Genomic DNA, 15,264 nt, shown 5'->3' with positions numbered 1-15,264 from the left:
TTATTACTTTTGTATTTTTGGATTTCATAATTCCCACAAAATGATGTAAGGGATAATCCTGGGCTATGTGAGCATTCCATTCATTTAGTGCACTAATAATCATTTAGAGAGCATTTAAATGGTGTAAGGCCTCACACCTAGCCATGGATTATCACCATAAACCAGGGGTCACCAAACTACAGCTAGTGGGCAGAATATTTCCGGCCCCCACGTTTGGAATGGCCCTCTGAGCAATGCCAGAGACATATTTTTAAACTTAGATTTTAAATGTTTTACTCATATCACATCTGCATTTGATAAAGTTTGGCTCTCTTTCTGTTTGTTATTACCAGAGGTCAAGTGACTAATAGTTAATCGCTGGAACTATCGTCTATCGGCAAAAAATCTATACCGATAAAATCACTGACGCCACATGACTTTCGTTTTTATATGCGCGCTGCACAGAGAGCGCTGTATTATATTTATTATTTGTATTTATTTATTATAAACTTATATTTATTAATAATAAAGTCATATTTATTGCCTTTAGCCCATTTTCATGATTCAGTACTGTTTATTTTTGTAATAAAGTTCGGTAGTATTTTACATGGTGTTTTTTTTATTATTTTTTTTTTATTCAGTATCCATTTTAAAGCCCATTTTCAACCGGTAGGTTTGATTAATCGGTTATCGGCAACTTCGATCCCACCTGGCTATCGGTAAAACCCATTATCTGTCAACCTATAGTTATTAATGTATCCTAATTGTTTGTTATATTCACCCACCAACCATATGCATATAAATAAGTAATTAAATATTATGATTTCAATATGAAAAAATTTTATTATGCAGTTATTAAATTGAAATTATATTGACACTATTATATAGTCATGATCCTTTATAAATAGCAATATATCTCTCGAAAAGTGATGCTTACTTTGTCTGTATGGTGCAGATTTAAATAACAAAATAATTTACTAATCTAAAGTAGCATTAGGAGGCATAAAGCATACATTTAAAATCATAATAAAATCTTCCACAATAATACTGGTAGTCTTTCCGGCCCATGTCATTTTTCTTTTACAGACCGACCCGCCCCTAATAATTAAAGGAAAAATTATGTGGCCCGTACAGAACAAAGGTTTGTGAACCATTGCTTTATATTAAGCTCATTTATCAGAATTGACAAATTAAAGCTGTCATGCTTTTTTCATTTCCCTTTTTCTTTTTTTACATATGGCTTCTTGCATCTAAAAATTCTGCCACTCGAAATCACACACAGAGATAAAGTAGTGCCGTTGATAAACAAAATATGACACTCTGTAAGAAATAATTAGCATTGGATTGTTATTGGATATTATATACAATTAATAAACTTAAACGTAACTTCAATTCTCATCTGTCCCCATCACACTATTTCTTCCTTTTCTTTTTCTCCCTGTCTCAACTGTCCTCTTTAGGGGTTACCACAGCAGATCATCTGTCGCCATACCAGTATGTCCTCTACATCTGCCTAATATGAATGCAATCTATATAAATAGCCAAACCTCTATAACATGTGTCTGAACGGCCAGCCATCAACTTGAATGTAGTCTGTATGAATGGCCCAGAAGTCCACAGGTGTGTTCCTCAGACAGGGGAAGTAAGTAATGGACCAGACATACAGTAGTCTCAGAAAAAAAAAAATTGGCAGGATTCTATTTTTTCATAATATCTTCATAACATTTAAAATATAAACTCATGAGACATGTGGCTTTCTGAATTAATTTTCTGAATGACTCCAGGACTGATTTCATGTACCGTAATTTCCGGACTATAAAGCGCACCCATATATAAGCCGCATCCACTGAATTTTACAAATATTTTTATTTTGAACATAAATAAGACGCACCTGTCTATAAGCCACAGGTGTCTACACTTATGTACTTTACACAGGCTTTAACGTAAGACACGTTACACACGGTGTAACGGGTGAAATATGTTGCGCTTCCTTTAGGAGCATAGCGGTATTTTGGGAATAGCCTGCCACTCCATTCTTCTGGTATTACTGCGTGTGTGTAAGACTGAGGAATATGTCCTTATTATTTTCTGATGCTAATTTCTAAGTTTCTTTGACTAACCCGTAACGCTGTTGCCAAGAAAAAAAAAAGCACCAGTTTTGGAAACCTGTCTGTGTTTATATGATTTCTGTTCTGGAGTTAGCGAGCTCTCCCTTCACCCAGACTCAACGTGTTACAACGGCTTGTATCTAAACAGTAGCCTACCAAGAAAGTCATTGTTCACTGTCTTCCTCCTTCCTTTAACAACTATTTCTCTCTGGAGTTTATCTTTTGGAATCGTCGTGTGTTTAAAAATCACCCGATGGAAGTTTTTTCTTCCGATGCCGTGCAGCTCAGAACACAGGTGAGGTGCGTTTTTTCGTTTCCGTTCGGAAATTTCATTGGTTCAATGTTATGTCGCACAATTTTTTGGCTTGAAGTTTGTGAAACCAGGAAAATCCCAGGAAAAATTCATAAATAAGCCACTTTGTTGTTTAAGCCGCTGGGGTTCAAAACGTGGGAAAAAAGTAGCGGCTTATAGTCCGAAAAATACGGTATTTATATATGCGCTTAAAAACAGGTAATTTTTAAACATTATCAATTATGAATGATAAATAGTTAAATGTTTTCTTTCCAAAGATACCCAAATTGTGTATGATTTTCTTTTCCATAACAGAAAGTGTTTAATTTCTTAGAGGTGTCCAATCGTTTTCACACTCTTCCAGTTAGGTGTAAAAAAGTTAGACATTACTTTTTAAAACATCCCCTTAAAGCCTCTCAGGAGCTCGGATTAAACCACACACTCACAGCAAAACTATGCAAAAAAGTGTTGAAATGCGCTTCATCATATTTATATATAAAACAGGAAATGACTTTGCATCCACATTTCTTTGACGTTCACATTAATCCTGTAGTCCTTTGATAAGCCCAGGAATGAAATGCACTTTAATCTGCTTGTTAGGTGCAGACGAGTCTCGCGGCTGTCGGCTGGTTGAAGTGCCATCACATACTTTTATCCTTCTGTCCTGCCCACAGGAGCGTAATCACCGCTACGCTAATAAGAAAGACTTTTCCTTATTAGCCTCTGACTGATCGAGGCTGAATAATCACGCAGGGGTTTAAATGCTTCGAAATCAGTGTGTCAGGTCTTCTCTGATTTCCAGCAAGCCATACTGCCTACATACATGGCTGCTAGTCCCAAAACATACACACACACACACACACACACACACACACACACACACACACACACACACACACACACTCACACACACACACACACACACACACACACACTTCTCATGGAACATTTAAATGACATTCATTAATAGAAACACAGAGAAATATCAATGTTGTCTGCATGACCCTCAGTCTAGACCAAGCCTTCTCATCATGCATGCATCTCTGGTTCTGATCTTTTGTTCTGTCTATGGTTACTCATCTCTGGATTATCCTGTATATGTTCTTTGCAGAGCCTCTGACCTTTTGCCTGACATAGACTTTGATATCTGGATTAAGTTTTGGATTTGTTCGCAATCCTTTAGTGGTGGACAAAAAATACAAACCATGCACTTGAGTTAAAGTAGAGAAAAAGGAAAGACTCCAGTAAAAGTAAAATACTCTCTTTACACTTTCATTGGAGTAAAAGTACTAAAGTATTTGCCTTCAAATGTACTCACTTATCCAAAGTACTATGATTTCTTATTGCTATAATGTTCCTATTATCATTTTTATCACAAGACTCTTTGCTTAATCAAATGTGACTCTCAGCACACTGATCTATTAATAGAATGACATTAATGAGTCAAACACTGATTGATTCTTATTACAATTATCATGAACCCAAAACCTTCTTCAGAAAATCGTGTTGGCGAGTTCGGGTCTGGAGTTTCTTCATCATTTATTCCTCTCTAAATGTTCTGCTTGCTGTTAAACTGACGCTGAACTGTATGTTGGTGATCAGTATATACACCAACTGGCAATTAAAACAAGATTACAGTTCAGAGCACGCTCTACCCTGATTGGTGATTTGCTGAGTGTTTGTCCAGTTAAGTTTTTAGCCGCAAATAAATAAAAAGGCAACGACTGATTTTGCAAAATGTTGCTGGGTAAAAAAAAGCAACTTAAGTACAGTAACAAATTACATTTACTTCCTTGCTGTCCAGCACTGAAAGCCTTTTCAAACTGCACTTGCATCTGTCTAAGCCTTCATTGTCTGACAGAATAATTTGCATACCTATAACAGATGCAGTTGCAGTTAAGACACAATTGTACAATTATATAGGATACAATTAAATAGGACATCTATGTATAGGGTGCCACGGCCAGCTGTCATGGTCTACCAGACTCGCGAAGCGCCCTTCAGGGTCGGCGGTCATCCTATGGCTTTTCCTGGGCCGCCAAGTATTTAAAGACCACAAAACTCTTACTCTTTGCCAGATTATCTCATCGGTTTCTGCCAGGTTTTTCTTAGATTTTCCAGCCATTTACCCTGCCCTTTTCCCCACTGCCAATTGGGGTTTTATAGACTGTACTATTAGTTTGCACCTCTGTCTTCCTGCTCTGCCCTTTTGCCGGTTTTCATGGACTCATACTGTGGACTCATACTGTTTTCTCATACTGTGTTTTTTCTTCCCTGCCCACAATGCATCCATATTTGAATTATTAAATGCTTCTGTTGTTTGTTATTGGACTGTTTTTGGGTCTGTGTTTTTGGGATGGTTTTTGGATCTGCACTGGTTTTGTGTATTCCTCTGATGTCCTTTCTTTACTCAGATATAAAAACGAAAAAAAAAAACAAAAAACAAACATTTGTTTTACTGAAGCACCAAATCTTATATCAAGCACAAAAATTTGCCATGATGCACAGAACCAAGCAAAGGTTTGGTTTAGTTTACGCAATTTAAACTTCAAAACATTAATGAGAGTATTTTTACTAGCTGACCCATCATCTGAAATGTAAACAGGCTTGTGTAAGTAAATAGCTCAGTCCAAAGAAAGAGAAACCTAGTAGATCTTCCCTCTTCTTCTTTTTCTTCTTTCGGCTGCTCCCATTATGGGTCACTACAGCGGATCATCCGTCTCCATACCCCCCTGTCCTCTACTGTACATCTGCCTCTTTCAAACCAACTACCGGCATGTCTTCTCTCACCACATCCATTAATCCTCCTTGTTGGCCTTCCACTTTTTATCCTTCCTGGTGGCTCTATTCTCAGCATTCTCCTACCAATATACCCAAGATTGGAGGTTCTTATAACAATAAATGGGGACAAGATGTGGAATGGGATGTTCACAAAGCACACACCAACCTTATGGTCAGGTGTCCACAAACCTTTGACCATATCATGAAATTAAAACCCAGGAAATTAGGCAAGCTTTCTTTAAATATTTTTTTTTCTTTCTGTAATTAGATCATAATAATGCACTCTATAAAGTTACAACTTTGGAGAAACAAATGGTTTTAATAAATCAATTTGTTTGAGTAGAGACACTAGTGAGGCAACATACTGTCACATTATCATATATTCATCAAACACAATCAAATTATTTTGTGAAATTGTTTATTTGAAGGATTTAAAAAAAAAAAGAAAGAAAGAAAGAAAAGGAGAAGATAAAAGTCTATCTGGCCTTCTATCTGGCCTGGGCTGCAGCATCACCACTAGAAAACCTTCTAAGAAATGCTGATGGGGCAGAGATTCCTCTGACTGTGGCAGTTTGTGAGTGCTGCAGAGGATGGAGATTAGAAGACAAACAGACTAAACGTCTCCGGTGCATCCTGTAAACAGCTAAAAAACTATATTCAGCGACTTCCGAAGCATTTGTTATGATCAGAACTCCTCTCTGAGGGTTTAACGTTACCACATGATGAGTCTATCACTGTCAGCTGCCCCTTTAAAGCCAATTGTCTTGTTTGTTCTTCAATCCGTGGCAGAGGTAATTGGTTACCTTTTATCTAAATTTGATTTAAGCACAAAGCAGAGAGTTTAGCTGCCTTCTCTACATTCTTCACGGCTGCTCTCCATTCAGTAAAATGTCCCACCGAAGACATTGATAAAAGGGCAACGCTGTGCTTTACAGAAAGAAAAATCCCACCTGGAGCTCAACGGATGTAGAGCCAACACTGGCTTCAGCACCTTGGAGAGATCCCAGGACTCCTAACAAAAGCATGTGCATGATGAAAAGCCAGCCTTGAGCACAAACGGCTGGATAAAGATGTCATGCTTAACAGCTGGATGGGTTTGTAGACAGCACATACAGTATATTAGATATCATTCAGAATATAAACCTAGGGGCAGTTACCTGTATTCAGAGATTGGTTGCATGACTGCTGAGGATCCTAGTCCAGCATATTTTCCAGCCTAATATTTTGGATTATTTAAGATGTTACACCCCGTCTAGTGGAAGAGGTGAAACATAAAAAGGACTTGAGTGGACAAGCAAATTTTAATAAAAGTGAATTTATTGGGGATATTGACTTCAGGAGCCGACAAGGCAGATGTACTCTTCCTTACTTCACTTAAAATGTACATGCCTATTTATATGATGAAAGTCAGTAGGAGTAAGACATTACATATATACTGTATATATTAGTGGTGGGTGGTCAGGGCTAGCAAAGACTTCACTGCTGGCCTAAACACTATCAGAAGCACTAAACTAAATTTACAACCTAAATTCTAATATTTTCAATGAAATTGTATACATTTATTCCCAACAGTTTATTCTCTTCATTTCCTAGAGTTTCTCTCAGCTGCACTGCTTCCAGTACGTGTAAAAATGTTAGATTCTTTGTCCAATCAGATTTCAGCCTCTATGTGCTGCCATGTCAATCCAATCTGCCCAGGGCCTGCAAAGTCTGTTCTGCTGGACCTTTTTACCATTGAAAATATTACCAAATGGTCTGTTTCTTTAACCAATCAAATTTCATATTCGCCTCACAGGGCAGCTAGCTGGCCCAGAACAGCATCAGCATTTTTTCGTCCTCTGATTGGTTGGTCAGAGGGAAACTGTTACAGCCAAACATGTGGCAAAACACGTGTGTAGCTCTGCACACATTAATACATCTGAGTTAGACTTTCTTACACCTTCGGAGAAACAGAAACTGATTTGGTCAAAGACATACTTAAAAATACATTTTGAAGAAAAGATAAACATTGTGAGAAGATACAAACTTGTCTCAGCCCGGGAAAGGGTTTATTCTCCACCTCCAGACCAGCGAATACGAGCGGTACCACTTGATTACAGCCTCTGAGAAGTGCTGAAAATTATGAGTCTGCATCTCTGGTGAGTAGGTTGTATTTTATTTACATTTAAATATTTTTGGAATGTTATTAGACAAATATTGATTCTGAACTGCTCCAGATGATGTAGGTGCACAGTTGTGGTTGTAGTGTAGATGTTTGGAGTCTTAAGAGATGGTGGTGGTATTAAGAGATGGATTAAGTCGGGTACATCCTCACGGAAGGCCCAGGTACCAAATGCATGGCCCACCACTGATATGGGCCATGTATATTTATTTATTTATTTATTTATTTATTTATTTATTTATTTATTTATTTATTTATTTATTTATTTATTTATTTATTTTAAACAACCTACCTGCATATCTTTTCTCAACAGATCCATAAACCTCCTCCTTGGCTTTCCTCTTTTCCTCCTTCTTGGTGGCTCCATCCTCAGAATTTCTCCTACCGATATACCTCATGTCCCTCCTCTGCACATGTCCAAACAATCTCAATCTAGCTTCTATTACCTTGTCTCCAAAACATTCTACCTGTGTGGTCCCTCTAAGATGATTTGCTTAGTGACCTTGTACATTATCCTGAAAATATTTAGTCAATTTGTTATGTATGTTTAGCAACAATACTCATACAACATACTGTCAATCGAACCATGATTTGTTGGCATTAACAGGCCCAAAAGTGTGATAAGAAAATGTTCTTCACACTATTACACCACCTCCACCATTTTGGGTCCATGGGTACATGGTAACTGTGTCCCTGTGACAATGTATGCAAATCAGCAGAAATCAAGCTTCATCAGACAAACCTTCAACTGTAAAGTCTTGGTAATTCCATTTTCACCGCAGTTTATAAACGACAGAAGTAAAACTTGACCTGGTCTTCTGCTGTAGTGTATCCCTGCTGTAACGTTTGATCTGGTGTGCATTCTGAGGTGCTTTTCTTAGTTACTATAGCCTGTTTGTCAGCAAAACCCAGTCTGGCTATTCTCTGTTGACCTCTCTTATCAACAAAGTGTTTATGTCTACAGAACTGCTGCTCACACTTTTTTTTTTTTTTCTTTATTGCACCATTCTGTGTAAACCTAAGAGACTTTTGTATGTGTGTGAAAATCCCAGGAGATCAGCAGTTCCAAAATACTCAAGCAAGCCCATCTGGCACCAGATCATACCTTGTTCCCGTTCGAATAGTTCATTTAAACATTACGCAAAGTTTATGATTTTCTTCTTTGCACTGCTGCCACACAATTGGCTTATCATCTTATTGGCTTTTTCAATAATATGAGTGCCAAAAGTTTGGAAACACCTATCTTGAGAGACACAATAATGTTCCTTTTGTATCTATGCAAAAACAAGGTCATGTGGCATAATGGTAGATTTAATTCTACCTAACAAATATGTATGTGTCCAGATGTTCCAATTTATTTTTGTTGAAAAATTCTTCCTTCGCAGAAATAACAATTTAATTAAACTTACGTTTATTTTTACAGCGTTTTTCACAATGGACATCCTCTCAAAGCTGCTTTTCAGAATGTAAGAATTCTAAAACAGAAATATAAATAAGTGAATTATGTGTACTAATCCCCAATGAGAAAGCCTGAGGTGATCTGAGGCAACTGTGGCAAGCAATAACAGCCTCACACATTCTTGACATCTGGACAATTATTTTCTCGAAACATTCAGCTGAAATTCTTTGCCATGCTTCTTGTAAAACTTGCCAAAGTAACTTGGATATTTGCTAGTTGGACATTTCTTCCTGACTTTACACTCCAGTTCATCCCAGAGCCGTCCAACAGGATTTAGGTGCGTTGACTGAGCAGATCTCTGGTAGCTATGTCGCTTTAGGATTCGTTAAGCTTCCACCTCCATGTGTGACTGTGGGGGTGAGGCAGTCTTCAATCATCGTGTCTCCTGTTTTCCCTTTTACAAAAGTTTAAAATTCAGTATTATTGCATATGAACAATGACTTAAACAAGAAATAAATGTTCCGTAGAAGTTGCAATAAAAGTCCTATGGCTGATATTTTTACTGAAAGGTCATTGACATTTATTGAAACTTTTGTTGATTATGCTCAACAAATCACTGTTTCAACGAAACCACCGAAATGGAAAGTGTGTGAGAGATGCGGTACGGTGCATTGTTGAATGTCACTTGTGTATTATTCAAATGGTGACTCGACAACAGCGAACAAGAGATGTGCTTTTGGCTCTACACCAGCTGTCTCATTAATATTCGTGTACTGTTGAAAAGGAAAATCGCACCGGGACTCGTGTAAGGCAGGTATTATTTTTTTTTCCATTGTCGCTTTGGAAAAGCATAGCCTCACAGATACAGGCTCCTTAGCACCTGCAGGAGCATTACACAATTCATGTGAAATGTTGGCAAGTTGAAATGCGGCAGATATATTTAATGATTGGTTATTTATACAGGAAATTCACTCAGATTTGTTATTTCTGTGAAAAGCCTGGAATAAAGCAAGAAGCAGGAGTAAGGGTATGAGCATCTTTTTATAAATGAGGTCATGAAATCAAATTAGGTGACATTTTTTAGATCTCAATATTTCTTAAGTCTTAATTATATTTTATCATTTCATTAGGAGAGATGCGATGTTTTGAATTGACTGCTTTACTCTAGAAAAAGCATAATCAAAAACCTGTTGATGTTAATAACATACAAAGTATTGACCTTTTAACATTTGAAAACATGCAGTGATTAATATGAAATGAAAAATACAACAAAAAACACCCCGGACTGTTGTTTGTATATATTCTATACGTGAAGGTTGATTCTATACCTAAAGGTTGCTCCTAGAATTATCAGGAAAGACAAGTCGGGTAGCAGAGCTGAAGATGTTGAGGTGTTCATTGGGAGTGGCGAGGATGGACAGAATTAGAAACAAGTTTATGAGAGGGAAAGCGCATGTGGAACGTTTTTTATATATTTGCACACTTCTTATTTTTTGCTGCTGTAAAACAAAAATTTCCCCACTGTGGGACGAATAAAGGTATATCTTATCTTATCTTATCTTATTAAGTGAATATTATGGCAACCTGTCTCTTCTTGTTAGGAGGCTCCTATCATCATTGTTTAAATGCTTCTCCTCATACTAATCTTCGCCAAGCTCTTTATTATGAATAACGAGTGATTAGCAGCAGAAGAACAAGGCTTTCAATTAAATCAGAGTTGATCTCACTTAGCTGCCTGTACAGTATTACTTCAAATCTGCTCATTATCTCAGAGTCAGAGTCATGAATCAGGGCCCGAGTAAGAAGGTAAGCTCAGGAGCTCATGCAGTAGCACTCGCTTTGTTCATTTCCTCCCTCCTTCCTCAGTGTAAGTGAGAGAGACAAGTGTGCAAGTTATAATGCATAAAGAGGTTTTTGCTAAAAAAAAAAAAAAAAAAGATAATAAGTAATAAGGTAGTATATGGATATGAGGATTTTTTTGAGTGTTTCTTGGTACTAATAATTATACAGATTTCTTAAAGTATCCTACAAAGTATTATTAACTAACGTATATTTCAGTTTATTAATAATAATAATAATAATAATAATAATAATAATAATAATAATAATAATAATAATAATAATAATAATAACAATAATAATAATAATAATAATAATTAACAGATTATCAATTAATTATTAATCAATAATAATGCTAATTAATTTTATTAATAACAATAAACATTATAATGTTTCATTTATATAGCACCTTTCCCAAGTATAAAAGTATAAAAAATAATTTAAGAAATATAAAATGTAAGGATATAAAAAATATGCTGCGCTATAAAACATATATGCAAAATAAGACAGAAAGTAATGGGTATGATAAAGAGTTTGATAGTAGTACAGACAAGTGTCAACAGTACACAATATAACAATATAACACAATATGTATGTATGTAAACACAATAGACAGTCCATGAAGCAAATTATAAATATACAATTGTATATATAATTGTGAATGGTAACATTGAGAGAATAAATCGTTTTTGAGCTGAGATTTTTGTAATTGATCCGTAGCTCAGGTGCCATTAAGGAAAAAAACACCAAGTGTGTGTGTGTGTGTGTGTGTGTGTGTGTGTGTGTGTGTGTGTGTGTGTGTATGGCTCCCACCTGTTTCCTCACTCACTGCTGCCGACTTTCTTATGTCACGTCATATGACATTATTGTAGGATGGAGGTCGGAGCATTTTTTGAGTGCAGATTTCCAGTATAAGTATCAGTGCATTTCAAATTCGGGCTCCGCCCACTGACAGAAAAAGATTCACTTTCACTTGATTACACGAGTCTTTTAAACAGACAGGGATTTATAATATAAATGTTCCAAAATAAATTAAATGGAGATTGAGAATGTAAAATAAACAAACAGAAATACCAATCAATACATTTTATCATTATTAATATTATTATTATTATTATTATTATTATTATTATTATTAAGATATATACATATATTAATGATATAATATGAATTATTAATTGATAATAACAGATGAATAATAATAATAATAATAATAATAATAATAATAATAATAATAATAATAATAATAATATAATTTATTCAGCACCTTCCCAGACAAAATATTTCACAAAATACTATTAAAAACTATAAAAAGAATGAGGGTCAAATGACAGCATTGAATTCAATAATATATCATAAAAACATTTTGTAATATTGTAATAATAATCATCATCATCATCATAATAAATACAGAATGAAAATAAACGTAAAGTACTGTTTGAAATCTGCGAATAAATATAGATAAGGGAGGGGTTACATATAAGAAAAATGGAGTGATTGACAGATGGATAGAGAGAGAGAAAGAGAGAGAGTTTAGTCATGGTCATAAATCTTTAAACTCGGATTAAATATGTGTCCCCCTGCAGTAGAAGCTGGTTGATTGAATCTCTTCTTATGCTATGATACGGCCTCAGACCTCGAGGGTGTAACCTCATTCAACATTTATAAATCATATCACGACATTCGGATGCTTCTGAGTGAGTAATAGATCGAGTCCAAGAGCACACACACTGTTATTTCATTTCGATCACGGCTTTCGTATGGATGCTCACTTAGCAAATGCAGACAATTCAGTCTCCATTCATGGCGAGTTTACTATTTTCTGATCCGCCCGTATATAAATGCTACACTTTTAGGGTAATCAGGGTACATGGGATGAGACGTTCCACTATGCTCAACTTTGACAGCATTTCTGACGCAGTGCTAGAAATAGTGATACAACAGAATAAATAAAAAAAAACCAAAAGATAAATGCATTGAAATCTATATAAAAACAGTATATGCAGAGGAATGTATGTGCGGTGGGACTTTTTGGATTAAAATAGTGCTATGAAGCTTCATTTTTTAAGTTTAAATGTAAATCAGTAATGTGTTTATTTCTGTAAACCAGCTTTAGTACAATCCCCATTGTTAAAAGTGCTACATAAATCAAGCTGGATTAAATGCAGTTTTGTAAAACCAATCAAATGTATCGATTTTTCATTCTATACCATACATATAACTATATCATGTATATGTGAGATCAAACATTCTGAGATGTAGTGATTTTGTGGGTTCATGTTCTGCAATAATGATTAGAAATGCTAGATGATATGGTGCTGGAGTCTGAATTTTTTGCCTCAATTCCATCTTGTTTTAATTCAAATACAGGATCATACATCAATTCAGTTTAATTCAGTTTTATTTTTATCGCATTTTTAACAATGGACATTGTTCAAACCCATCCTCATCCTCAACACCGAATGTCCAATTATTATAGTTCATCATTATAAAGGTGTGCAGTTAAAGGTGATTAAATGCAACGTGTGGTCCTGAGCCGTTGTAGTAGATTGTTGATATTAATTACAGTCCAAATTCATCCTCAGATTTCTTGTGTTGCTCAGTAACTTCATGGAACATTATGTATGTGCTTTTTTTTTTTTTTTGTGGATGAGTAATATGTCCGAGCCTTTGGGAGCGATTGCACTCATTCAACAGGTGAGGATTTGGATAGCGGGAACGTTACAATGCATATAGTTTGGTTAAAAAGCATATTAGCACCTAACATTTTTTGTGCAAGTTATTTGCCACTGAAACATGGCCATGTCCTGTTATTGCTCCTGCACTAGTGGACTCTAATAGTCAGTGGTTCTATTAGAACCCCCCCCACCACCACCACCCGCTCTCTTTTTCTTTCCTTCAATCTCTTTTTCAGTAAACTAACAGAGCATGTTTTTGAATTCATTCAACTAATTTATTATTGATCTTAAATTAGGTGTAACATCCGCTCTACAGTTTTCTGCGCTTGAGCTGTTACTATAGGAACAATATCGTGTTAGAACAAGCGCATTAAGTATTAACGTTTATGTCACAGCTGTTCTCCCTGCTGTTAGAGGAAAATAATGCACACTTTCTTACCAACTGGATTCGAACTTGTAGGTATCTGTGACTGTTAAAACAAATCCAAACATTTTCAAAATAATTAAATTTTAATGAAGTTTATCTCTGTGCTCTTTTTGTTGACATTTTTCTTTCATTCAGGATGATTAACAAAAATATAAATTAAATAAATAATAAACAAACAATTGAATAAATAAATTTGTACTACTCATCTGGGCATGACAATATATATCAATCAATCAATGAATCTATCTATCTATCTATCTATCTATCTATCTATCTATCTATCTATCTGTCTGTCTGTCTGTCTGTCTGTCTGTCTGTCTGTCTGTCTGTCTGTCTGTCTGTCTGTCATTATAACATTATAACAATATGAGCGGTAAAGAACACCAAATCTCTTCATCATGGCACCTGTTAGTGGGTGGATTTATTTATCAGGCAGCAAGTGAACATTTTGTCCTCAAAATTAGAAGAAGGAAAAATGGGCGTAAGGATTTGACACCACGCTGCTACTCCCGGGCCCATTGAGCAAGGCCCTCAACTCAACAAGCTACTCAGTCGTATGAATAAGATAAATAAGTCTTTTTGGATCAGGGCATCTACCAAATACCATAATTGTTATTATCATTATCATCATCATCATTCTAACATCAACCATAAAAAGGGAACGTTTCTCCATTATTTCGAAGACTTGGTGCTGGCTCAACACCTTATTAAAACATTTCTTTTTTTTCACCTCTCTGTAGAGTATATTTCATTTAATTAACTATAAATACATTAACAATACAAGTGAGAACAACAGGGATGATGATTTAATGATTTCCTGCCCTTTAGAAGACTTTTTTTCATCATCATTATCATCCATAGACGGATTCACACTCACCCAAAGATCTGCTATTACTTTGTTTAGAGAGTTTGAGGTGCTTCTGATTAAAAGCAGAACTCTAGATTCGTAATCTAGCATCGTGAGCAATGCGACATCTCTAGCCGACAAAACAAACGAACTTTCGGTGCTGACTAAAACCCATGAGGGCTTTATCAAAAAAAATCATTTGCCTAATGAAGTATCTATCTGCAATCTCATTGTCTTCAAGCCGATTTAACATCTCTGTGGCTGCTTGCTTTTGATAAATTGCGTGTAATTGATTTTCCCCGAGTAGATCGCTCTCAGGTGACTTCACCTGCCTCCACCACATTAAGCAAATATCATCTCCATTCCAGCAACGAATTTATACAAAGTTCATCTCTGCTTCATTTAAATATTCAAATTAAGCATTATGTGAAATGTTAAACAAACGTAAAACTTTTTATCATCATATTCCTTGAAAAAGTCATTCCAGATGATTTGATAAAAAAAAAGAAATAAATAAATACATAAAAAAAAAGAAAAGAAAAAAAAGAAATATATGTATATTCCTACTTTCTACACAGTTTGTTGACAATGCAGTTGACTGGTTGCTTGATAAATTGACTACTTGATCAGTATGTTGGTTTTAAGTTTATTGTTTTTTTACGTGGTTGGTGTGTTTTGATTGATTGATTGATTGATTGATTGATTGATTGATTGATTCAGGACTATGTACAACAATGTCAAAATGCAATATAA

General features: G+C 35.5%; 1 long non-coding RNA gene across 1 annotated transcript in view; it reads left to right on the top strand.

Moving 5' to 3' along the window:
• The first annotated feature begins 1,785 nt into the window (after window positions 1-1,785).
• LOC310729203 overlaps window positions 1,786-15,264 on the top strand; it is a 228,737-nt gene continuing 215,258 nt past the window's right edge. Inside the window, exon 1 of the long non-coding RNA XR_014534499.1 lies at window positions 1,786-2,572. This is a non-coding gene — a long non-coding RNA (uncharacterized lncRNA). The remainder of the gene's footprint in view (window positions 2,573-15,264) is intronic.

This window comes from Silurus aristotelis (genome assembly GCF_946808225.1).
Source record: "Silurus aristotelis genome assembly, chromosome: 7".
NCBI classification, from domain to species: Eukaryota; Metazoa; Chordata; class Actinopteri; order Siluriformes; family Siluridae; genus Silurus; species Silurus aristotelis.
Note: the sequence above shows the minus strand (reverse complement) of the source record. Positions and strands in the feature narration are given on the sequence as shown.